This window comes from Notamacropus eugenii, chromosome 3 (assembly GCF_028372415.1).
Source record: "Notamacropus eugenii isolate mMacEug1 chromosome 3, mMacEug1.pri_v2, whole genome shotgun sequence".
NCBI classification, from domain to species: domain Eukaryota; kingdom Metazoa; phylum Chordata; class Mammalia; order Diprotodontia; family Macropodidae; genus Notamacropus; species Notamacropus eugenii.
The window spans coordinates 251,733,741-251,761,656 of NC_092874.1; the positions used below are offsets into that span (position 1 = coordinate 251,733,741).

The 27,916-nt window shown below is 35.3% G+C and overlaps 1 long non-coding RNA gene across 3 annotated transcripts in view; it reads left to right on the forward strand.

Moving 5' to 3' along the window:
* The window catches only part of LOC140534403 (uncharacterized), a 95,296-nt gene extending 73,727 nt beyond the window's left edge, over window positions 1–21,569 (forward strand). For 2 of the 3 annotated variants that reach the window (XR_011977274.1, XR_011977273.1), the window contains 2 exons: window positions 4,277–4,370; window positions 7,810–21,569. This is a non-coding gene — a long non-coding RNA (uncharacterized lncRNA). The remainder of the gene's footprint in view (window positions 1–4,276; window positions 4,371–7,809) is intronic. The other variant, XR_011977275.1, reaches the window with a different exon arrangement.
* The last annotated feature ends 6,347 nt before the right edge of the window (window positions 21,570–27,916 follow it).

Here is a 27,916-nt window from a genome sequence, read left to right on the forward strand (position 1 = left end):
TAATCGGTGGATTCTTCTATTTTGATTTTATCCCCTGAATCTAGAATATCAGGGAAACTTTCCTTGATAATTTCTTGAATTATTTCTTGAATTTCTTGATGTCAAGGCTCTTGATTTGATTATGGTTTTCAGGTAGTTTAACAATTTTTAAGTTATTTCTCCTTGATCCATTTTCCATGTCAGTTGTTTTTCCAGTGAGATACTTCACATAGTCTTCTATTGTTTCAATCTTTTGGCTTTGTTTTATGAATTCTTGATTTTTCATAAAATCATTAGTTTACATTTGTTCCATTCTAATTTTTAGATAATTACTTTCTTCAGTGAGCTTTTGGAACTCTTTTCCCATTATAGAAGCATTCCTCTACTCATTGACTTTTTGGAGCTCTTTTGCCTTTTGTGCTTACTTTTTTTTTTCTTTTAGATATATAATTCATTTATTTATTTTCTGTTCTTAACATTCACTTCCACAAGATTTTGAATTCAAACATTTCTCCCCATCTCTCCCCACCTCTGTCCAAGCACAACATGCACCCCATCAACCCCTTCCTCCAGTGTGTCCTCCCTTCTTTTACCCACTTTCCTTCCAACCCCCTTGCCCTCTATTTTCCTGTAGGTCAAAGTAAATTTCTATACTCCATTGCCTGTAGATATTAATTTCAATTTGCATGCTAAAACAATTTTTAACATTCATCCTTAAAGTTTTGAGTTCCATATTCTCTCCCTCCCTTCCCACTCACCCTCATTGAGAAAACAAGCAATTTAATACCATTTATACATGTGTAAAAATGCACTTCCATATTATTTGTGTTGTAAAAGACTAACTACATTTCCCTCTGTCCTATCCTGCTCTTCATTTATTCCATTCTTTCCCTTCACCAAAATAGTGGTCACTCCCACAATAGTGTTTGCTTCTGATTGTACCTTTCTCCAATTTGCTGTCCCTTCTATTATCTTCCCTCTCCTATTCCCACCCCTCTTGCCTTCCTGCAGGGCAAAATAGATTTCCATATGCAATGGATTGTGTCTTATTCCCTCTTTAAGTCAAATTCCATGAGAATAATGCTCAGTTACTTTCTTTCATCTCTCCCCTCATCCCCTCCATTATAAAAGCTCTTTCTTCCCTCTTTTATGTGAGATGATTAGCTACATTCTACCACTCCCTTTCTCTTACTCCTAGTACATTCCATTCAACTGTAAATTTTATTTTTTAGGTATTCTCCCTTCATATTCAGCTCACCCTGTGCCCTATGTCTATGTCTATGTACATATATATATATATATATATGTGTGCGATATACATACATATGCATATACATATATATGTATGTGTATACATGTACACATGCATATATATATATATATACATACAGACACACCTACATATCCATACCTACACATACATAATATACACATACATACATAACAATATACACTTACATATATATAAACATATATATTCCCTATAACTGCCCCAAGACTAAAAAAGTTCTCATGAGTTACAAATAATATCTTTCCGTATAAGAATATAAACAGTTCAAATTTAATGAGTTCCTTAAGGCTTGTCTTTACTGCTTACCTTTTCATATTTCTGTTGATTCTTTTATATGAAAGTCAAATTGTCTATTCTACTCTGGTCTTTTCAAGAAGAATGCTTAAACTTCTTCTATTTCATTGGAATTCCATATTATCCCCTGAAGCATTATACTCAGTTATGCTAAGTAGATGATTCTTGGTTTTAATCCTCTCTCCTTTGACCTCTGGAATATCATATTCCAAACCCTTCTGTCCCTTAGTGCACAAACTCCTAAAACCTGTGTTATGCTGACTGTATTTCCATAATACCTGAATTGTTTCTTTCTGGTTGCTTGTAATATTTTCTCCTTGACTTGGGAACTCTGAAATTTGGCTAAAATATTCCTAGGAGTTTTGCTTTTTGGATCTCTTTTAGGAGGTGATTGGTGGATTCTTTCAGTAATTATTTTATCCTTTGGTTCCAGATTATCAGGGTAATTTTCCTTGATAATTCCTTGCAGATTGATATCTAGGCTCTTTTTCTGATCATGTTTTCAAATAGACCAATAATTTTTAAATGATATCTCCTGGATCTATTTTACAGTTCTGTGGTTTTTTCCAATGAGATATTTCACATTGTCTTCTATTTTTTCATTCTTTTGAATTTGCTTTATAATTTCTTGGTTCTCATAAAGTCATTAGCTTCCATCTGTTCTATTCTAATTTTTAAAGAACTAATTTACTTAGTGAGCTTTTGAACTTTCTTTTCCATTTGGTCAATTTTGATTTTCAAAGCATTGTTTTCCTCATTGGTCATTTGGACTGATTTTGTCATTCGTATTAGTCTATTTTTTTTGTTTCTTTGTTTAGTCAATTTTTAAAGGAATTATTTTGTTCAGCAGTTTTGGGATCTCCTTTAACAAGCTGTTGAATAACTCTTCATGATTTTCTTGCATTGCTCTCATTTCTTTTTCCAATTCTTCTTCCACCTCTCTGATTTTCAAAATTCTTTTGAACTCTTCCATGGGATGAGTCCATTGCATATTTTTTTTGGAGGTTTTCGATATAAGAGCCTTGAATTTAATGACTTCCTCCTGTATTCTTTGTCTTCCTCATCTGAAAGGATTGAAGAAAATACCTTTTCACCCAGAAAGTAACTTTTTATATTCTTATTTTTTTCAATTTTGGGGGGCATTTTCCCAGCCACATACTTGATTTTTGAGTCCTTTGTCAAATGAAGGACATACTCCACAGACATGTAAGTTCTCAGTTCCTCCAAAGTGGCACAATCAATGAAGAGGAGTTTACTCCTCTCCTGACTTGCTCTCTGGTCTGGGAGCAACCAAAACCACTCTTTTCTGCCCAGGATCTGAGAGTAGGATCCCCTTTCTACTGCCACCACCAGCTCCACTACACCAGCCCTCCTTTTCACCCCAGGATAGTCACTCAGAACTGTGACCCAGATCAGGTGCTCAATTCCCCCAGGTTTTTTAGGCCAAGGGCTCCAAACGTGAATGCTATCTTGGGACTAGGGCTGGATGCAGACCCCCCCCTCTCACCCAGGTGAAAAAACTTTCTTACTGACCTTTGAAGCTGTCTTTGGCATTTGTGGGGTAGGAAATCTGAGAACTGAATCTGTTCCCCGTGTCCTGAAGTCTGCTCTAGTCCTCTCCTTGCTGCGTGCCAAGGCTAGCCTGAATTTTTCTCTGAATCTGGTGTGATAGACCTTTCTTGTTGGCCTTTCAGTCTGTCTTTGACTGGAAATCTCTTTCACTCTCATTTTTTGCTTTCTGTTGCTCTAGAATTTGTTTAGACTCATTCGTTACAGTTATTTTATGGATTATGGGTGAGGAGCTAGGGCAGGTCCTTCTCTCTGCTCCACTATCTTGGTTCCCATGTTAGTCTACTTTTAAAAGTGTTATTTTCTTCAACATTTTGGGGGTTTTCTTTAGCAAATTGTTGACTCGTCTTTCATGATTTTCTTGCATCATTCTCATTTTTTTTCCAATTTTTTTCTACTTCTCTTACTTGATTTTATTTTTAAAATTTATTTAATTTATTTGTTTCTAGTTTTCAACAATCACTTCCATAAATTTGAAATTATATGCTCCTCACTTCTGCCTCCCTCCCTGAGATCACATACAATTTAATAAGGGTTCTACCTATACTTTCCTATTAAACACATTTTCACATTAGTCTTGTTGCATAGAAGAATTGAAATAATGGGAGAAACCGTGAGAAAAATCAAGCCAAAACATAATATAACACAAGAGAAAATATTCTGCTTCATTCTGCATTCTGATTCCATAGTTCTTTCTCTGGATGTGGATGGCATTTTGGATCAAGTCCTCTGAGAATATTTTAGGTCCTTCCATTGCTGTGAAGGACTAAGTCTATCAGAAATAGTCTTTGTTCACTGTGGCTGTTACTGTGTATAATATTCTCCTGGTTCTGTTCATTTTACTCAGCATCAGTTCATATAGGTCTTTCAGATTTTGCTGAAGTCTTCCTGTTCATAACTTCTTATAGCACAATAGTATTTCATTACATTAGTATAACACAAATGTGTGCTCAGCCATTCCCTAACTGATGGACATTTCCTCAATTTCCAGTTCTTGGCCACCACAAAAAGGGCTACTATAAATATTTTTGTACATGTAGAATTTTTCTAATTTTTATGATCTCTTTGGGATTCTCTTACTTGATTTTCAAACTCTTTTTTGAGCTCTTCCATGAACTGAGACCCATTCATATTTTGTTACAGGCTTTGGATGGAAGAGCTTTGAATTTTCTTCTGGCTGTGTGTTTTGATCTGCCTCGTCACCAATGACAGAAGAAAATAACTCTTCACCAAGAAAGTAAGAATTTATAGTCTGTTTCTTTTTCCACTCTTTGCTTATTTTCCAAGTGAAATATTTGAATTTTGAGCTTTGTTAAGAGATCTCCAGAAGCAGCCTCTACTTCAGCAGTAGCTGCAACTGCTCTGCACCCCAAGCAGTGGCTGAGTCAGGAGCTGGGACTGGGGTGGAGCTAGACCATGCTCCCCTCTCAGCCAGGTGAGAGACCCTTCCCATTAACCATTGAAGCTGTCCCATCAACCTTCTATATTGTCTTAGACTGGCATTTTGCTTCATTTTGTGGCTTCTACTATTCTAGAATTTGTTTAGAGTCATTTTTACAGGTTTTTTGAGAGATTTAAGGGGAGAACTCTAACTGGTCTCTGCTTCTATTCTGCCGTCTTGGATCCACCCCATCAATTAGATTTTATTCCATCCATTGGCTTCATTTTTCTTTTTAAGGAGTTCCCTTCAATGAGTTTTTGTGCCTCTTTTTCCATTTGACCAGTTCTACTTTTTAGGAGTTTTTTCCTATAGTCAATTTTTGTCCTTCCTTTTCCAATCTATTGTCTCTCTCTTGCATGCCCCTCAATCTGTTTCCCAATATTTCTTCTACCTCTCCTAGTCTACTTTTCAAATTCTTCTTATGCTCTTGCAGAAGGCTTTTCAAGCTTGAGACCAGTTCATATTCCCCTTTGAGGTTTCGAATGTGAGTATATTGACAATGTTGTTCTTTTCTAAATTTGTGCCTTGATCTTCCCTGTCCCCATAATAAGAATCTATGATCATTTTTCCATTTTTACTTTTGGCTCATGGTGTTTGCCTATTTCCTGGCTTTAAAGGTTGAGCACTCCTGCTGAATCACAGGGGACACTGACCCAAGATATTTTTGGATCTTATCATTAGCTTTGTATGCTGGGGCCTCAGGTTTTAGATGCTGGATGCTGTAGGTGTCTGGCAGCTTATCTAGTATTGAACTAGGCTTAGCAACATTGAAATTTTCAGGGTTGGGGTTAGGGTCTGGTCCCTGGACGCTGCCTGCTCGCATGGGCTGCTTTGAAATACTGAAGCATTTTGGTATTGGAGGATACCTGACTGTTGAAGTATGTAGTGGTTTTCCAAGCTGAAGTCTACCTTGCTTATTCTCCTGTCTATGCCAAGCCATTTGGAGGTCCTGGTGTTGGCCCTTGCCTACTCAACCACCATAGTACTCAGAATCTCCAACATGGTTTCCTGAAGTGGGGATTGTTACTGGCTTGTTGGGATGCCTCCTGTCCTGTACTGTTCCCCTTTCACCAGAATGAAAGGGATGTTTCCTGTTAATCCTTTTTGGGCTGCCATACTGCTGCATCCCATTTTTCTCCTGGCTCAGTTTTTACAATTTTTTTCCCTGGGGCAATATTTTCTGTGTTTTTAGAGGTCATAAGGGAGAGCAAGAAAGACTTACTTCTGACTGCAATTTTGGCTCCCAGAGGTAGTCCCAATTCTTATTTTTTTCTTCAATGTTTTGCATACAAGAACATTGACTTGGTTATCTTCTTCTGAGTGTGGGTTTTGATCTTCGTCTCTATAGTGACTTTCTGTGGTCAGATTACATTTTCTGTTGTTTACTTATTTTCCCTTACTATTTGCCTGACTTTTGACTCTTTGTTAAAGTAGGACTCTGCTTCCCGGCTGGAGCGTGCACTGTCCCAAACTTCAGGGGTTTGGTATAACTGTTTTAAGAGATACTTCTAAGGACATGTAAGTTTTCAGTTCTTCCAAGGTGGTATGGTCTAAGGAGACATATTACCTCTTCTGGCCTGTGCTCTGGTGTGTGAGTGAACACAAGCACTCTTTTCTATCCTATAACTGTGAGGAAGTCCTTGCTCCACTATGGCCACATGATCTTGTGTGCTAGGGCTCCTTCTTGCCCTGGGATTGCCACCCAGGGGTATGATGAGCAAAGCAAGAGTCCAGCCTCAGTGATGCCAAAGACACTATAACTTCTATCTGACCAGTTGTTCATTCCTCCCGTATCATCTCTGGACTGAGAGCTCTCGAAGAATCTGCTGCCACTCTTGATTCAGAGGCTCCCAAGACCTGCTCCAGGATTTCTGGGATCTAGGTTGTGCTGACAAGGCATGTTCTGGACTGTGCTCCACTCTCACCCAACATACAGCAGACCTTTGCTCCAGACCTAAGTTTTCTTTAGTGCCTATTGACTGAAATTTCTGGAAACTGCCACTGTGGCCACTGATTCATTCGTCCCACACCTGCTCCTCATTCAGTGTCTCAGATTGTGCTAACATAGCCTGCTCTGTACTGTGCTTCTCTCTCACCCTAGTGCAACAGACCTTTCTTGCCAACCTTCCAAGTTGTCTCGGGTTAAAAAATTGTTTCACTCCATATTTTGTGGGTTCTGTCATTCTAGAATTTTTCTTTTACAATCATTACTTTAAGGTATTTGGAGAGGCTTGGGGGAGCACTTGGGTAAGTCCCAGCCTTTGCTCTGCTATCTTGGCTCTGCCTTATGACTTTATTTAAATCATTGAATTTCTCTCAGTCTTTGTTGTGTCATCAGTAAACTGAGGAACTTGAACTAGAGTATTTCTAGTATACCTTTGAGCCTTAAGATTCTAGCAAATCTGTCTTCAAGGTCAAGTTTGATATTGCACACAGAAACTTGAGACTTCTGATTGAACTGAAGGCACATCTATTTGGAAGGAAATACCTGTTCATTGTCAGAATTATGACAAAGTATGATTCATGTACATGACATCTAACATCATAATGGAAGTTTCTTTTGCAAAGGACAGAGGTGTCTGACAGTATACTGTTAAGTGATGATTCATTCCATTTTTTCCCATGTTACTCCTTTCTCTTCTTCCTTGTTCAGTCCATGTTGTCATGGTCTATCTATGTGATATAAAAATTTAAAAAGGAGTACAACATTGGGTAGAGGGAAAGAGTTTCTCACCTGAACACCATGGAAAGAATTCCCTGGACTCTCCAAACCTACACAGTGACATTTTTGTTGTTACATTCACATAAATTATTGTATTCCTAGGTGTTTGAGCATGACTTAACCTGAAACATTCCAAGAAGGGAGAGGAATAAAAGTATGCACTGTTTTGACTAGAATATTCAAGACTCAATGAATAAGACAAAAAACCCTCTCAAATAGAAATTTTAATTGTGAAAAGTAACCTCTTTTTTGGGATATTGGTTTAATCATAGTTCTCTATTTCATACCTTAAATATTTGTTTTCTTCTCGTAAAGCCCCTAGATTCCTTCAAAGTATGGTTCTAGTGCTATTTCTTTTTTTTATCATTTTCATTAATTTATTTATTTTTAGTTTACAACAAGCTTTTGAGTTCCAAATTTTCTCCCTCTCCGTTTCCCCTTCCCTCTCTCCAAGATGTCATGTAACCTGATATAGCCTCTGCATATATATTCACATTAAACATATTTTCACAGGAATCATATTGCAAAGAAGAATTAGAACCAATGGAATGAACTGCAAGAAAGAAGAAACAAAAGAAAAAAGAGAGACAGAAAATAATATACTTTGATCTGCATTCAGACTATAATTCTTTCCTTGTATGTGGATAGAATTTTCCATCATGAGACTTTTGGAGTTAGTTGTCCTAGAACCTTGCACTGCTGAGAAGAACCAAGTCTATCAAAGTTAGTTATCATACAATGTGCCTGAAACTGTGTACAATGTTTTCTTGGTACTGATCCCCTTATTTAGCATTGGTTCATCTAAGTCTTTCCAGGTTTTTCTGAAGTTCGCCTACTCATCATATAGTACAACAGTATTCAATTATATTAATATACCACAGTTTGTTCAGCTATTCTCCAAGTGATGAGCATCCCCTTATTTTCCAATTCTTTGCCGTCACAAAAAGAGATGCTATAAATATTTTTGTACATGTGGGTCTTTCTCCCATTTGTATGATCTCTTTGGGATACTAATGCTATTTCTTAATGAGCCTTTGTAGATGCCCTCTTAATTATAAGCTCTCTTTTTTTCTTGAGTTGATGTTTTATAACTGTATAAATTACATTTTGTTGGTATATGTATTCATTGTATCCACCCAGTAGAACAGAATCTCCTTGAAGGTAGGGACTCTCTTTTCTTGCATCTTTAGTGATTGGAATAGTGTTTATAATGTCTTGAACAGAGTGTGCCCTCAGTACATATTTGATTGATTCCATTGAATATAATACAATTAGAAGGAAATATGGAATCAAGATGAAAAAATTGCTTTGATGTCTGAAAGAATTGCCTTCAAGTCACACTTCTTATGTCCTTGTTTAACCTTGAGAAATTTACTTAACAGCTAAAAGCTCTAAGCAACGCCTTAATAACAAGTTGCCTAAATGATGCCAACATACTTTGTTAAAAGGAAATTTCTTTAATTAGGAGTTCTCCATAATGATAAATAAATACTTCTAGTCACATATATGCATATATTTTTATGTATATATGAGTGTGCCTGCGTGAGTGTGTGTGTGGGGGGGGAGGAAGAAAGGAAAGAACAAAGGAAGGAAGAAAGGAAGGAGGGAGGAAAGAAAGGAAGGAAAGGAGGAAGGAAGGAGGGAAGGAAGGAAGAAAAAGGTCCAGAGACAACTCGAGATCATATAGGAAATAACTTTTGAAATAAGAGTCTAGCCCAGGTCTATACATGGGGTGACATTTGATAGTTTCCAACTATGCCATGGTTCATATTTAGTAACATATTATAAATATGATGTTGCATACAAAAATTCTTTACCTAATTTCTGAATCTTAGTCATTTTGATGGAATAGACTTAATCAGTACCATACACCAACCACATTCTCATTTGTTTCAAAATGCTTAGTGGTTACCTTTCTTTCAAGTGTTGTCATTTTAGGAGCATCAGTGAAATATATACTATTCATTTCTGTTATCACTAGAGTTGCAAGAATTACAGTATCAAGACAGTGATGCCTGAGAGATATTTGCATCCATTCTACATTCTATTTGTATAGAGAGACATCCATTTCATCATGCATTATCACTAGAATGAAAGCCACAAGACCTGAATTTTTATTCTGAGTTCACAGCTGCATAAATGAGGTAAATAAACGTTTTTCCCTTTCTCACCCAGCTCATTAATGCCCAGAGGCTTTCCTTTGCAAAAGTTCAAAGCTATTGCTCATTATAAGAAATTTTACCAGAAGCAAGATACTAAAAATAGGTGTTAAAGGAGTACATTATGTGATGTCTATGAAGAGAGATGCATACTCTTGGTCTGTAAAGGTAAAATAAAATGTTAAAGCTTGTTAATGAAGGGTAATATTAATAAAATATTAGAGCAGACTAAGTCAAAAATGGGAATTTTATGTTAAAAAATCTGGTATGTTGCAGATAATTTGCATTTTCAGCCTTAAAAATTATTATTCCTTTAATACCCACTTCATAGTACTTTCATAATGACTACAAGTTTCCTGAAGGTAAATAGAGATGAGGACAATTAGCAAGAAATAATAGGGTTTGGATCACATCATGCTAGATCTTTTTCTCTTAATTATCGCTCTAGATGATGATAGATTAACATATTTCAGTGTGATGTACATGTGGGCATTAATTTGTTCCACTAGAAATTGAATTCTTCCCCTATTTAATAATAATATGCTTTTTTTAGTTCACATAAATTATTTCATTTAATTATCATTGCTATCTTTTTAATTGAATATCATCTTTATTATTGTACCCTTCATCAATGATGTTATTGAGGCTTAAAAATGTAATCACCTTGCAGTGCATCATATAGACAGTAAATTTCAGAGGAACGATTTGAATCCAGGTCTTCCTGACTATAAATATAAGCATTCCTTTATAGCTGCCTGTTTAAGTGTTTTCCTGACCATATTTTCTTCTTCGGATTTTTAGGGTATCTTAAGGCTGAAAATACTGAACCACTTGATATTATGATTCCAATCTTTCTTTCAAGATTGATTTCCCATTACTCTTATTCATATCTTCAATGTTTTACCTAAAATAGTCTCATTCCTGTTTCCTTCTCATGATATTTCATCTCTTATCTCTGTTCCCTTGTAGAGGATAACCCCCATGCTTCTTCTCCCTCCACATCTTGGATACCTGGTTCATGTCAAAGGTCACCACTTCCACAAGATCTTTCCTTTGTGGTTAGTCTTTTTTACCAATTTCCCATAAGTCTTTGTTTTTTCTTTTGTATATATGAGTGCGGATGCACCCAGACTCTAATTAATCACTGAAGACATAGATATTTGAAGTAAAATCATCAAAATGAAACAGGGAGGGAATAAGTCCTTAATCAGTTTGAAAAAGATTAGGGGTTGGGTTTGAGTCATTGGATGAAAGCAGTTAAATTACTAAATGCAAAAGAATTATTTGAATGCTTATTATGTGAAAAACAATGTGCTTAGCACTTGGGATACAAATAGAAAACTGGAGATATCCCTGATCTTGTAAAATTCACATTCTACGGGGGTTGACACCAGGCAGGAAATACTGTGATTGGTGAAAGAGAATCAGTCATGCCTTATGAGGTTATCTGTCCTTATCATCTGTATCTATCTATTTACCTATCTATCTATCATCTATCTGTCTGTCTGTCTATCTATCTGTCTACTTACTATCGTATCTATTATCTATCATCTCTCAAACATTTCTCTACTATCTGTTATCTATCATCTTTCTATCTCATATATAAATAATAAACTAGTTTGGAGCCAGTCAACTGAGAGTAAGAGGACTGATTTTGGTACCTAAAGATTCCAGCCTTCTGAAATGAAATTTCTCTTGTAGCTTATCAACATCTACTCATATAATATCCTGAGGTTTAATATCTAAAATAGACATTCTCTTCTTATTTTAAAAATCTGACACTTGCTGAAAGATCTCTAGAACCATGAATTAACTTCTTTTTGGTCAGTATGGAGGTGTCTGTGCAGAATATTCTTCAGGGAAGTCTTTTAAAAATTTATATTTGATGATCAGATATATAACTTTCTTAACTAAAACTTTATTAGGCATGGGGATTCAGTAAATTATCAACGTATAGAATATGTTCATAGAACTTGAGAAAAACATATCCTCCATGTGGTTCACACTTTATACACTGAAAGATTTCTTTGTAAATTCTAAAAACAAACAAAAACACAGACTCATGTATATAAATGTGAGCTGTCATTTATCCTGTTATTTTTTCTATATATTAGATAGAAAAACTATTTTACAGAGGAAAATCAAGGCCATTCTGCATGAACAACTCTTCTCTTTCTCCTCATTTTCTATTACTTCTTTACCTTCTGTTACTTTTCTTCCTTCATTTCAGTTTCATATAATGAAATGAGCTTATTCCTTACAAATGCTAAAGCCTCTACTTATTTATGTGATTCTATTTCACCACATGTCCTCCAACAGACTGTCTCTTCTGTTACCCCCTTCTTTCTTTTATTTTCAGTCTTTCCCTCTCTACTCTTCATTTGCTATTGCCCAAAGCAGAATTGGCCTCAAAGTCATATGTGATCCTCTGTGTCCTCAGGTGCAGCCTTTTGACTGAATCAAAACTTTACAAAACAAATCCCTTTAATAAAAGGATCTGTTCTGTAAAACTTTGACTGAGTCAAAAGGCTGCAACCAAGGACCTAGAAAGCTATGTGTGGCCTTGAGGCTGCAGATTCTCCACCTCTGCCCTAAAGCACACCTATGTCTCACCTATTCTGGAAAAAAAAAAAGAATCAAAAAAAGTATCAAAATCTCACTTGATCCCTCTATTCCTGCTATCATCCTGTTTCTCTTTTGCCCTTTGTAGCTAAACTCAAAAAGGATCATCCAAAATAGCTGCCTCTGCTTTCTCTCCTCATTTCTTCTGAAGCCCTAACAATCTATCTTCCAAACCTATTCCACTGAAATTGCTCTCTCTGAAGGTACTGATGCTCTCTTAGTTGTCAAATTTAATTGTCTTTTCTAAATCCTCATTCTCCTTGACTTCTCTGCAGCTTTCGGCACCATTAATCAATCCTCTTTGATACGCTTTTCTTTCTAGGTTTTTAGGACTCCACTCTCTCCTGATTCTCCTCCTATCTTTCCGACCACTTCTCTGTCGCCTATGCTGCTTCTTCCTCTAGATCACATGCTTTAAGAGTAGGTGTCCCTTAGGTTCTTTTGTGGGTCCTCTTCTCCCTCTATATTACTTCATTTAGTTATGTCTTCAACTCCCATGGGATTTAATATGGTCTTCATGCTAATGATTCTCACATATACCTTTCCTGCCCCAGTCTCTCTGCTGACCTCCAGTTCCAGACTTGTCAATTTCACTTCACAACATCTCTCAAGTACTCCCCCTTCTTTCCTTTGGCAATGGTATCACTCTAGTGCAGGCCCTCATTACTTCATGTCTTGATTAAAACAATAGCCTGTTGGTAGGTCTTCCTTTCTCATCTCTCCTGCTTGAATCCATTCTTCATTCAGTCACTAAAGTGATTTTCCTGAAACACAAACCTGAGCATGTCACCCCTCTATTCAAGAAACTCCAGTGGTTCCCTGTTGACTCCAGGAACAAAGAGAAAATGCTGTTTTTCACATTCAAAGATCTTCATAACATAGCCCCTCTTACATATTCATTCTTCTTACACATTACTCCCTAAGATACTTGCTTCAATTCAGTGAAACTGGTCTCCTTGCTGTTCCATGAATAAGACACTCCATCTCTTGGCTCCAGGCATTTTATCTTGATATCTTCCATGCCTGGAATGTTGTCCCTCTGCTTTAATTACTGAGATTTCTGATTACCATTAAGTACCAAATAAAACACTACCTTTACAGCAAGCCTCCTTTGTCTCCTATTAATTCCCGTGCTTTTCCTCTTTTAGTTATTTCCTATTTATCCTGCATATAGCTTCCTTTGTTCATATTGGTTTGAATGTTGTCTCCCCCATTAGATTGTAAACTTCTTGAGGGCAGAGACTGTCTCTTGTTCCCTTTTGTTTCCCAAGTACTTAGCATAGTGCTTGGCACATATTAGGCACTTAAATATTTATTGAATGAATTAATTCAAATAAATTTGGTTTTGATTCATATCACAGTCATATGTAGCAGGTAGTAACTGGGACATTGTTTTCAGGAAGAAAATTTAGAGAGTGCTGCCAATGCTACTGATTTCACCCCATTATTGTTGCTGTTCATTAGTGTCCAAGTTTTCATGGTTCCATTTGGGGTCTTCTTGGCAAAGATACTGGAGCGGTTGGGCATTTCCTTCTCCAGCTCATTTTATAGAAGAGGAAATTAAGGCAAACATTGTTAAATGACCTACCAAGACTCACATAGTTAGTAAGGGTATACAGTATTTGAAATCAAGCTTTCCTAACTCTAGCCCTTATACTCTATCCACTGTGACACCTAGCTGTCACAATTCCACCCTATTAAGTCAAATTTTATTTTGCAGTCCCTCCCCTCCATCATAGAACATTGTCTTGGGACCTTTCTCCCTCTCCAGTTCACATAACTACATTTACATTAAAATGTTGATTTTTAAGTCATTTTGGCTGAATCTTTCTGGGTGCCAAAAGTTTTAGTTACATCTTTACTCCATATTAATTGTTAAATTTAACAGGTTTATGATGCTTTGGTCTTAGGTCAAGAAAGACAAGCTGATGACCACTGTAACTACAAGTGCTCTATGAAATTCTACTATGAACTCAGCTTTGTATTTGAGGCTGTAGGAGAGAAGGTGCTTAAATGTTTGTTAATTGTTTCAGCAAGTGATTGAAAAAAAATATGCCCCCTTGTTATTTCAATGTAGTTTGGAAAAATGAGCCCACAAATTATTAAAGGCAAATTAGATAACATGTATGTATGCATGGATATATTTTTGTTTTACGTGTGTGTGTGTGTGTATGCAGTAATATTCTACAAACAAGATATTCCATCTCTCAGCTCCAATCATTTTCTCTGACTGTCTACCATTCCTGGAATGCAATTCTTCCTCTGCTCCAACTATGGACCTCTCTGATTACTTTTAAGTCTCAAGTAAAATGCCATCTTTACTGCAAGCCTTCATTACACCCTTTTAATTCCAGTTTTTTCTTCTTTTAATTATTTCCTTATATACACATATATGTATATATTTATTTCTATCCATATATTCATATGTATCACACATACACACTTTCATACTCACATATATCCATACCTTTCTAAATATTCTCATCTATGTGTGTATACAAATATATCTATATGTATATATATACACGCATACATGCATATATGTATACATAATTAATTATATATGTACATATATATGTATATATGTATGTGTGTATATATATGTACATATATATGTATATATGTATGTATGTGTATATATATGTAAAAGTCCTGGAATGAATGAAACATGTGATAGATAAATAGATAGACAGATAGATCTGTGTATTATTCAACAATAGGTGTAACAGGAGTACAAAAGTTAAGAAAAGGCAATAGAAACTCAGAGACATATGCCACAGCATGTTTCATTATGGAAATGAGTATCATTTATCAAAACTTTCCAGTTTCTATAGAGGTCATCACCTTAGTCAACCTAGCAACCTTAAAATCATCCTTGACTCTTCCCTATCAATCCCCCTATTAATCTCTTAGATTCATTCCCACAATATTCCTTCCATACATCTTATTCTTTCTAATTCACATTTCTTCTACCATAGTCAAGACTCTAAAAACCTCTCACCTATGTTTCTGCTGTAGCTTCCTAATTGGTCTCCTTAATCCTACTTCTTCTCTACTCAGTTCATCTAACATGTGGCTACTATATGATTATTCCTAAGATATAAATCTGAATATATCTCCCCAGTTCTTTTGAAAAAAAAATCATCAATGATGAAGAGGCAGACTTCAGAAAAACCTGGAAAGACTTAGATGAACTGATGACGAACCAAGAGAACATTATACACTGTAACAGCTACAGTGTGCCAAACTATCTCTGATAGACTTAGCCCTTCACAGCAATGCAAGGACCTATAACATTCCCAAAGGACTTGATGCAAAATGTCATCCACATTCAGAGAAAGAACTATGGAATGAGAATGCAGAATGAAGCAGAATATTCTCTCTTTTGTTATGTTTTGTTTTGTTTTTGTCATGGTCTCTCCCATTTATTTCAATTTTTCTATGCAACATGACTAATGTGAAGATGTGTTTAATAAGAATGTATGTACAGAACTCTTATAAGGTTGCATGCCATCTCAGGGAGGGAGGGTGGAAGGAGGGGAAGATAATTTAAAACTTATGGAAAATCATTAAGTTGAAAACTGAAAACAAATTAAATTAAAAACTAAAAACAAATAAATTAATTAAAACATTTGCAGTAGCTTCCTATTTTCCCTCTGATAAAATACAAATATCTCACTCTGGAATTTAACATCTTCCACCATCTGACTCCCACTGTACCTTTCCAAATTTATTTTAAATTTTTCCCGTTATATTCACTCTATGTTCCAGCAAACTAGCCTCCTATATGCCTTTCATTCCATTCTCTTCTCTGCTTTTTAATTATCCTAGTTTCTTTCAAGGCTCAGCCTAGGTAACTCCCTCTGACAAGTACCATTTTGGAGAATGCTTAGTTAGAAGTAATTAATTCCTCCTCAGATTGCTTTGTATTTACTTATTACTATATATGCTATATAACTACCCACTAGAATGTCAGCCCCAGAAGGGCGGGGCTTGTATGATTTTGTATTTTTATTCCAATGCTTAGCACAGTGTCTTACACACATTAGATTGTTCTTAAATGCTGGTTGATTTACATTGAATTGAATTGAAATAGGAGGAGTTGGGAGATATGCCATTTTACATGGGAGAAAGAGCATGAGGGAAGTAAAGACATTCAGAATTAGCCTGAAATATTTAAGATATAATGGAGAGAACGAGAGAATGATCTGATTAAAACAGAACATTTAAGCTGAGCAATACATAGTGGATGTTGTGTGGAAGCATATTATGTACAACACACTTTATATATATTACAACAAATTTTATATTTTTGATCTGATTCCCTGAGAACACAGATAGTAGCACAGTCAGACTGAGACAAATGCTAAGGCTTCCAGAATGTGACAGTCATCACCAAAATCATTATAGTGCATTCAGAAAGATAACTTAAAAAAGAAACAAAAAAAACTTTAATACTTTACTTTCTTCAGAGCTCCAAACCATTTGATGGTATTTTGACTTTTAAATAGCATTGGATTAAACAATTTCCCATTTCTTACTTCTGTCAGAATAAAAAAAAATTCAACTTAAAACCAAATGGCGATAAAAATGAAATTGAAATTCTATTAGCATGGCCTCAATCCTAACCCTTATCTAACTGGCTTTACCTTGTCAATATCTTGACTCATTCTAAACCTGTTTAATATCTATCCCTCATATTTCCCACAGTTATTAACAAATTACTTGGCACATAGTAAAAACTTGAAAAATATGTTCTTATTCCCTTCCTTTCCATTCTTACAAAAAATGAATTATTGTCCAGGTCAAATTCAAACCTTGTCTTTATTTGTATTATCTGTCTATCTATCTATCTAGTAAAATTACCACTTTCTCACTTCAAATTTTTATTAATATACATTCTCATTGGTATGAATTTCCCTTTTGCAATGCTACTCACAATTTTTCCACTCATTATACTGTGGAATATCAAAGTCTTCACACAAATTTTCCATAGATGATCTACTCATCATGTTTTCTTCTGACTCTTTTACTAGTTTACATGTAAGGGGGAAACTGATCCCTGAGAACCTAATTTCCTCTTCAGAATATAGCAATAGATGACACCATGTTATTTCATCGACGAAGTACCAATATTCTGTTCAAGTCATTGCAAAGTGGTGACACCTTTTTGTTTTTGAATTGAGAAAGCTATCTGACCAGACGAGAACTGGTCCTCAGCCTGCTGGAATTTTCATAACTAATTATACCCTTGCTGGAATCATTGTATACAATTCCACAGCCATTGAAGAATGAGTCTGTTCAGGGAGGAGCAAACAGTTCAGGAAGAACCCAGGTTTGGAAAGGATCTCACTCATAGTGGGAGGGAGTGGATTTCTCCCTACTTCCCATAATCTGTAATTTAAATTAACCAGAAGAAGGAACCATAGTTGGAATAGAAAAGAGGCATACTCTTTTCAGACAGAAAAACAGCTTATTTAAGCAGCTAGAAAGCCATGCTAAGAAACTGAATCATTTCCATTTGAATTGTCTTAGGAAGATTTAAAGATCACCTGGCAAGATAATGTACTGGACAGTGAGGTCCTTTCTCAAGCTACACTGCAAAATATTCAAATTCTACTGCAGATATCATAACTCAAAAGGACTTGTCACACTGTTCAAATACCAAACATACATTTGCCTATAAGACTATTTTACAGAGAATTCACACAAGCAAGCACTTACAGAGAGGTTATGAGAAGAGATACAAAGAGACTCTCAAGGTCTCTCTGAAGAACTTTGGAATTGATTGTGTGACATGGGAGACACTAGCAAAGGACTTCCCAGCATGGTTTGCTGCTGTGCTCTATAAGCAAAGCAGAATCAGAGTATCTCTAAAGAAATGTGAGATGTGCAAATTTAGAGAAATCTCCACACGGAATGTTCATGTGGACTATCTCTGCCCGACTGGTGAAAGGCTTCTGAGCTTTTTTGGTCTGATTAGCCACACTCAGACACACTTTACCTTGACTCAGACACAACGATGTTATTTTGGTCCTTGTGGAAGATGAAGGACAACGACTGAAATACTCACAAAGCAAGAGATGTATCCTGGGTCAGAAATGTGTGGAGCATGGTAGAGGAGGGCAGCAAGTAGATCTTGATCTGTATCAAAATACTTTGGAAGGACCAAAAATCTACAAGCTCATAGACTGGGCTAGGAAAGCAGAAGGGTATAATAAACAGAAGTTTAGTCTAGATATTACCCCTGCTCCCCAAAATGAACAGAGCCAACTCCACCTGAGGGAACAACAATAACATTATGTTCCTTATTCCTCAGGTGCTTTATGTGGGTTGAATCTTGAGCAAAGCTGAAAATAAATAAATGAATACCTATAAAGATTGGAAAGGAAAGATGATGAATTTAGAGGATACATAAAACATTTGGTTATGAATAAAGAAAGAAATTATTTGTAGTAAAATAAGCCTAGTTTATTAACAAGAAAAGACTATTACTTGTATGGAGAAACCGTAACTCTGATAGGAAAGGGAGAGAATGACAAGAGAGAAAAATGTGATATAAGAAATGATATTTAATCATTTCTGTCAAAACTTTGACAGGAAAAAAATGAAAAATGAGGCAACTGAGGAATCAAATGAAAACCAAGCATCAATAGTTAGACTAACCAAAGTTGGAAAAACCCAATTGGCTAAGAAATCTGGTGTCAGTGAAAAGTATAACAAAAAATTCAAAATTGTCAGAAGTGCAGTAAGATGACAGGTAGCTGATAAATCGGGTAGTATTTGATTTGAGTTGTGGGTTTTAAGTGTTGTCAAAGATTCAGAATGAATGAAGAAATGGTTCTAAAATGATTTGGGGATTTTCTTTACAGGAAAGCTCTCTTTTCCATTCCTTACTATTTTTTTTTTTTTTTGCCATGGCTTCTGTGATTTAAAATAAATTTAAAAAAAAACAAACACACCTATCTCTTCATACACTTGAGATTCCCTGCTGAATTTTGTTTGAATAGTTCAAATGCATGAGTCAAATAGAAGAAAACATCAAGTTATACCATTGAAATACAAAAGAGCACCTTGATCCTTTCTTTAAAGCAAAATGATTAAGGCTTTGTCTATTCTAAACTAACAGATCTCTTATTCCTTACATTTTCTTTACTTGAGAAGGAATTTCTTAACTTGTGTCTTTAGAGACAGATGTTTGTGCCCATAATTATAATGAAAATTAATTTATGCACTGCCTGTTGGTTTCTGTTACTGGAAATGGAGTCTTTTGAAGAGTAAGCTGCTTTTTTAATATTCTTGGGAATGGTGATGAGGATCCATATGATATCAGAAAAAAAGAACATCAAATACTAAGATTCAATTTATACACATTTATTTAGTGTCTACATTATGCCAGACTGTGTATGAGGAGCAAAAGTGAAACTGTTTCTATACTTACATTCTCAGATACTAGCAGAGAAAGCTTAGCTTGCCTATGATTGAGTTCAGCAGAGGAGCCTCCAGTGTCTAGACCACCCCTTCTCCTCACTTGACAAGCTACCTCCAGGGTAATTGCAGGGAAACCCCAAAAGACCTAACTGATATCTGCTTTCAAACACCAGCCATCTCAGCACCAGGTAAACTCATCATTTAATTTCTGGCTGAAAGAACCAGAGTCCACAACACACAAATCCTCAAGTTTTAGGCACAAGAACTGTGGGACAGGGCTCTCTGTGCAAAAGATGCAGAGATCTACCTTAAAAGCCAAGAAAAGGGTTATTGTCATGAGCAAAAAGCAAAGCAGAAAAGAAAAACACATAGTATATTTTTGTGGGGACAAGAACTAAAACAAAAATACCGCAGGTCAACATTGAGACTGTACTCAAATCTGAAACTTCAGAAGGTAATATGAACTGGTCAGAAGTAAAAAGAGCCTTCTTGGAAGAGCTCTGAAAGAATTTTAAAATCCAAATTAGAGAAAGAGAAGAAAAATTGACCAGTGATTTTAAAAGTATGAAAAAAAGAACTCATTGAAGAGAACAGCTCCTTAAAAAGGAAAATTGGACAAATGGAAAAGGAAGTACAGAACCCAACTGGTGAAGGTAACTCCTTAAAAGGAACAATTGGACAGATGGAAAAATGGATGAAGAAAACAATTTGATAAAAATAGAGTCAGACAAGTAGAAGTTAATGAATCTATGAGACATCTTGAATCAGTCACATAGAATCTGAAGAAGGAAAAGATAGAAGAAAATATAAAAACTCTAGCTGTAAAAACAACTGACCTGGAAAATAGATTAAGAAGAGAAAAAATCTAAGAATAATTAGTTTACCAGAAAGCCATAATGAAAAAAGAGAGCCTGGAGAATATTATCCAAGAAATCTTCAAGGAAAGTTGCCCAGAAGTCCTAGATTCAGAGGGCAAAATAGTCATCGAAATAATCCACTGTTCACCTCCTGAACGGGACCCCAAACTAAAAACACCAAGGAATACTGTTGCCCAATTCCAGAACTATCAAGTAAAGGAGAAAATACTGCAAGCAGCTAGAAAGAAACAACTCAAATATTGAAGAGTTACAGTCAGGATCAAACAGGACTTTGCAGCTTCTACATTAAAAAATAGAAGGAATTGGATTACGATATTCCACAAAGCAAAGGCATTGGGATTACAACCAATGATTAATTACCCAGCATAGTTGAGCATACTATTTCAGATAAGGAGATGGATATTCAAGGAAATAAGGGATTTCCAGACTTTCTGGATGAAAAGGCCAGAACTCAAGAGAAAATTTGATATTCAAAGGCAAGTAAAAGGGGAAAAAACAAACAAAAAAGCTTATTACACAATATGTGCAGACTGTTTACATCCCTATAAGGGAAGGTTATACTTGTTAATCCTGAGAATTGTGTATTTATTATGAAATGTAGAAGGGATATAGAGAGAATGAGCGTGTATAAATCAAATGATATGATAATAACAAATGTGATTTAAGGGTACAAATGGATTTTAATGGCATATGTGAAAAGGAGCAGGTAGAAAATAAAATTCCATCACAAGAAGAGGCAGAAAAATATATTACAGTAGAGGGAGAGAGGGGAGGGAGATGAGTATTGTTTGAGAGGTACTGTCATGTGATTTTATTCAAGGAGGGTACAACAAAGTCAGTTAAGTACAGAAATGCAACTAGCTCTATAGGCAATAGCTGTGTTCATCCCTAGTTGCCAAAGAAGACCATGTCATCAGAGAAATAATGACATGACTTGCATTTGACTTTGTTTTGAGTGAGGGAGGGATGTGCAGGTCACCAGTCTCACTTCTCCTCCGGAGCCATCTGAATCCAGTGATTAGATATTCTTCAGGATGACTGGAGATGACCCAGGATGAGGTAATTGGGGTTAAGTGACTTGCTCAAGGTCACACAGCTAGTGAGTGTCAAACATGTGAGGGGAGATTTGAACTCAGGTCCTCCTGACTCCCGCACTGGTGCTTTATCCACTGCACCACTAGCTGCCCCATTGGCAATAGGAGAGGAAGAGGGAAAGAAAAGGGAGGGGAGGGTAAAAGGGGGGGAAGAAGTAGTAAGGGAAAAGGGGATTAAAAAGCAGGGGGGCTGAAGGAAGGGAGGGAAGACTGAGGGAGGTAGTGGTCAAAAATTAAAACTCTATTGGGGAGGTAAAGAGGGAAGGGAGAACTAAAAGCATATTAAAGAGGAAAAGGAATGGAGGAAAAGACACAAACAGTAATCATAACTGTGAATGTGAATGGTATGGATGCTCCCATAAAACTTAGAGGGAAAGCAGAATGGATTAAAAGCCATAATCCAACTATATGTTGTTTATAAGAAAGACGTTTGAAAAGCAGAGACACATAGAGAAAAGGTAAAAGGTTGGAGCAGACTTTCCTGTAGCTGATGTAAAAAAAATTAGGAGTAGCAATCTTAATCTCACACACAGCAAAATCAGAAATACAGCTAATCAAAAGAGATAAGGAAGAAAACTTTATCCTCCTAAAAGGCACCATAGACAAGGAAGCAATTTCATTACTAAACATATATGCTTCAAGTGGTAAAGCATCCAAATTCTTAGAGGAGAAGTTAGGGGAGTTATAGGAAGAAATAGACAGCAAAACTATACTAGTGGGAGACCTCAACCTCACCCTCTCTGAACTTGATAAATATGACCTCAAAATAAACAAGAAAGAAGATAAGGAGGTGAATAGAACTCTGGATAAGGTAGATATGATAGACATCTGAACAAAATTGAATGGAGATAGAAAGGAATATACTTTGTTTCAGTGGTACATGGTATATATACAAAAATTGACCATGTGTTAGGCCATAAAAACCTCACAATGCAGTGCAGAAAGGCAGACATAGTCAATGCAATATTCTCAAGTCATAATGCAATAAAACTTATATGTAATCAAAGGCCATGGAAACATAAACCAAAAACTATTTGGAAACTAAACAATTTAATGCTAAAGAATGAGTGGGTTAAACAAAAATTTGTAGAAACTACTACTTCTTTCAAGATAATGACAATAATGAGAAAACCTATCCAATTTTTGGGGGTACTGCAAAAACAGTTCTTAGGGAAGTTTTATATCTTTGAATGCCTATATGAATAAAATAGAGAAAAGGGAGATCAATAAATTGGGCAAGCAGCTGAGAAAAACTAGAAAAAGAATAAATTGAAAATCCTCGAATAAATACCAAATTAGAAATACTGAAAATCAAAGGAGAGATTAATAAAATTGAAATTAATAAAACTATTGAACTAATAAATAAAACTAGGGGCTGGTTTCATGAAGAAAACAATAAAATTGATAAACCTTTTTTCAATCTAATTTAAAAAAGAAAGAAGAAAACCAAATTACCAATATCAAAAATGAAAAAGGTGAACTCACCTCCAATGAGGAGGAAATTAAAACAATAATAATAAATTATTTTGCCCAACTCTTGGCCCATAAATTCGACAATCTAAATGAGATGAATGATTATTTTAAAAGATGCAAATTGCCCAGATTAACAGAATAGGAAGCTGAATACTTAAACAACACCATCTCAGAAAAAGAAATTGAACAAACCATCAATGAACTCCCTCGGAAAAAGTCTCCAGGGCCAGGTAGATTCACAATTGAATTCTATCAAACATGTAAAAAACAGTTAATTTCAATAATATATAGATTATTCGGGAAAATTAGGGAAGGAGTCCTCCAAAATTCTTTTTATGATGCAAATATGATTTTGATACTTAAACCAGGAAGGAATGAAACAGAGAACGAAAATTATAGACCGATTTCTCTAATGAATATAGATAAAAATTTTAATATGATTTTAGCAAAAAGAACATAACAACTAATCATGAGAAAAATACATTATGACCAGGTCGAATTTACACCAGGAATGCAGAGATAGTTCAATATTAGGAAAATTAACATTATTGATCATATTAACATCAAAATTAACAAAAACCACATGATTATCTCAATGGATTCAGAAAAGCTTTTGACAAAATACAATACCCATTCCTATTGAAAACACTGGAGAACCTAGGAATAAATGGAACTTTCCCAAAAATAATAAGCAATATCTACCTAAAACTTTCAGCAAGCATTATATACAATGAGAATAAGCTAGAGGCATTTCGAATAAGATCAGGGGTGAAACAAGGGAATCCATTATTTCCACTATTATTCAATATGGTGCTAGAAATGTTAGGTGTAGCAATAAGAGAAGAAAAAGAAACTGAAGGAATTAGAATTGGAAAAGAAGAAAGAACACTATCACTCTTTGCAAATGATATACTGATATACTTAAAGAATCCCAGAGAATCAAGTAAAAAACTACTTGAAATAAACAACTTTTGCAAAGTTGGAGGTTACAAAAGAAGCAAACACAATTCTTCTACATTTCTATATATTCCTAACAAAGTCCAACAGTAAGAGATAGAAAGAGAAATCCCATTTAAAGCTACAGTAGGCACTGTAAAATATTTCAGAATCTACCTGGAAAAACAAACCCAGGGACTAGATGAACACAATTACAAAACACTTTTCACACAAACAAAGTGAGATCTAAATAAGTGGAAAAATATCAGTTGCTCATGGGTGGGCCAAGCCAATATAATAAAAATGACAATTCTACCTAAATTAGTTTGCTTATTCAGTGCCATACCAATCAAAGTATCAGATGGTTATTTTGTAGAGCTAGAAAAAAAAATATCAAAGTTCATTTCAAAGAACAAAAGTTCCAGAACATCAAGGGAACTCATGAAAAGAAATACTAGCTAAGGTGGCCTAGCTCTACCAGATCTCAAATTGTATTATAAAGCAGCAATTGTCAAACCACTTTGTACTGGCTAAGAAACAGAAGGGGAGACCAGTGAAATAGGTTAGGTATCCAAGACACAGTAGTCAATGAATACAGCAATGTACTGTTTGACAAACCCATGGATCCCACCTTCTGGGATAAGAACTCACTGTTTGACAAAAATTGCTGAGAACACTGGATAACAGTATGGCAGAAACTAGACATAGACCAATGCCTGACACTGTACACAAAAATAAAGTCCACATTGGTACATGACATAGGTACAAAGACTGATACTTTAAACAAATTAATGGAGCAAGGAATAGTGTATTTATCAGATTTATAGAGAAGGGAAGGATTTTTGACTAAACAAGATAGAAAACATTATGATGTGCAAAATGAATAAGTTTGATTACATTAAATAGAAAAGTTTTTGCACAAACAAACCCAAAGCAACCAAGATTAGGAGGGAAGCAGAAACCTGAGAAAGAATTTTTGCAACTAGTGTCTGCCATAAAGTCATCATTTCTAAAATATATAGAGAACCGAGTCAAATGTAAAAGAGTACAAGTCATTCCCCAGTTGATAAATGGTCAAAGGACATGAACAAGCAGTTTTCAGAGGAAGAAATCAAAGCTATCTATAGTCATTTGAAAAAAATACCCTAAATCACTCTTGATTAGAGAGATGCAAATCAAAACAACTCTGAAATACCACATTACACCTACCAGATTGGCTAACATGAGAAAACAGGATGATGATAAATGTTACAGAAGATGTAAGAGAGTTGGAACACTAATTCATTGTTGTTGGAGTTGTGAGCTGATCTAACCATTCTAGAGAGCAATTTGGAACTTTGCCCAAAGGCTACAAAATGTCCATATCCTTTGACCCTGCAATAGGGCTTCTAGGACATAAAAATGGGAAACAGTCCCACATACACAAAAATGTTTATAGCAGCACTCTTTTTGGTGGCCAAAAACTAGAAATCAAGGGGATGCCCAACAATTTGGGAATGGCTGAATAAATTGTGGTATATGAATGTAATGGAATTGTACTCTAAGAAATGATGAACAGCAAGACTTCAGAGAGTCCTGTAAAGACTTATATGAACTGATGTTGAGTGAAAAGAACAGAACCAGGAGAATTTTATACACAGCAACAAACACGGTGTGTGAGGATTTTTTCTCTAGACTTAGTACTTCGTTGCAATGCAAGGACTTAGATTATTCCCAATGGTCCCTTAAGGAAAAGTGCCTTCCACATCCAGAGAAAGAATTATGGAATTCGATCGCAGAGCGTAGCAGATCATTTTCTTTTGTATTACGTTTTGTTTTACTTTATGATTTCTCCCATTCATTTTAATTCTTCTATGCAACAAGACTAAGACTAAGGTGAATATGTATTTAATAGGAATGTATGTGCAGAACATATATAAAATTGTGTGCCATCTCAGGGAAGGAGTGGGAAGGTAGAGGGGAAGGAGTGGGAAGGAGGGGAAAAATCTAAGATATATAGAAGTGATTGTGGAACATTGAAAACAAATAAAATAAAATAAAAATTAAACAATAAAAAAAGAAAGTGTTGGATAAATTGCAGGGAGATAGATACACTATTATAGCTCTTTAAGAAATGACAAAGAACTCTATGCAAAATTTCATTCACATCCAGAGACAGAACTATGAAATTGGAACACAAAATGAAGTAGAGTATGTTTTCTTGTGTTATGTTTTGTTGGTTTTGTTTTTCTCATGGTTCTCCCATTCATTTTAATTCTTCTATGCAACATGACTAATGTGAAAATGTGATTAATAAGAATAAATGTGTAGAATCTATGTAAGATTACATGTCATCTTGGGGAGAGAGAGGGAGAAACTCTAAGACTTATGGAAGTGATTGTAGAAAACTGAAAACAAGTAAATTAATAAAAAAAAAAGTGGTATCAAAGGATGGTTTCACACAAAACCTGGGAAGACTCATTTGTACTGATGCAAAGTGAAGTGAGCAGAACCAGAACAACTTTCTACACAGTAACAGAAATACTATAACAATAATTGGTTGTGAAAGACTTAACTGCTCTGAATAATACAATTATCCATCAATACAATCTCCACATGATTAATGATTAAAAATGCTATCACTTCCAGAGAAAACTGAAGAGTTCTAGGTGAAGACTGAAGAATGCATTTTCTACTTTCTCTTTTAAAAAAAAAAAAACAAAAAACCTATTTAATATGGAGATATGTATTATATGATGATGTATTACCGGTAAAGAGGTAATGTACTTCTTGCCTTCTAAATGGGTGGGGAAAGGGCTGAAAGGACAGACAAAATTTAGAAAGAAATAAAAATTGAAAAATTGAATGTTTAAAATCATGAATAAAATAACAAAAATTTAAAACAATGAAGAAACTTTGATACGGACTTATTTGTAGAAGTGCTTTTGTTTATAGCAAAGAATTGGGAACAAATCAGATCCTTACCAGTAGGTAATACAGAAATAAGTTATTTTACATAAATGTAATGGCTTGTAATAATGGAACAACTCCCCCAACAAATACAATGAACGTAGCAAAGAAGAGAAAGCATAATCTGATTCGAAATGAAAGAAGATCCAAGAAAATTATACACTTTGAGCACAGCAAAGTAAGTGGAAAGGATAGCCATGAAACATCGAAAGTGAACATTTCAAAATTACCAAGAAAGTGCATGATCCTCAGAAAGAAAGAAAAAAGAGCACTACCCTCTACTCCACTCTTTTGAATCACTGGTAGGTTGGCTTCTAGGGGACCATGCATTTATTTGTCAATGTATTGATGTGTTTTGATGTTCGCCCTCATCTTTCCTTTGGGTATTTATTCTTTCCTTTAAAATATTATTTTTTGGGGGGAGAAAGTTTCTGAAAGTTTTAGAGGGAAATAATCTAAGAACAATTTTTTCAATGTTCAAAAATATTATGTGTTTCAAAGATGCTCTTCCAATTACTTAAATGAATGGTGATGAAGATGTTGGTGGAAAGAAAGAGGAGTGAATACATGTGAAAGACAACATGGAGGGAGAATAAACAAAACTGAAAACCATTTATATATGTGAGTTAATGGAGAATTAGTAGTAAATGTCAAATCTAATGTTTCAATAAAAATACATTGAACAATTATGGGATCCCAGCTGAATATAGGAAAGTCAAAAGAAGAGGTGCGTTTAGGGGACACATGAAATTCATACATACACATACACATATATGAACACATGCATGTATTAATTTAATGCATGTTCCATTTGAAGAGTCATTCCCAGTTAGAGATGCCTTAATGTGGGATATAAGGATGCTGAAGACTTTAAGGAAGTTGGAAAAGTGGACTTGTACTTCATAAAAGAATTGAAAGCAAGAGATGTAAATCAGACAAATTAAATGACTTGTCCAATTTCACACAATTAATGTTTCCATAAAATATAAATATTTCTTGAAAAAATTATCATTTTACAACTGTTCATAATGTAATAAGGGTACATCTGTTAGTCAGCAAACTTGACCTAGAAGGATTA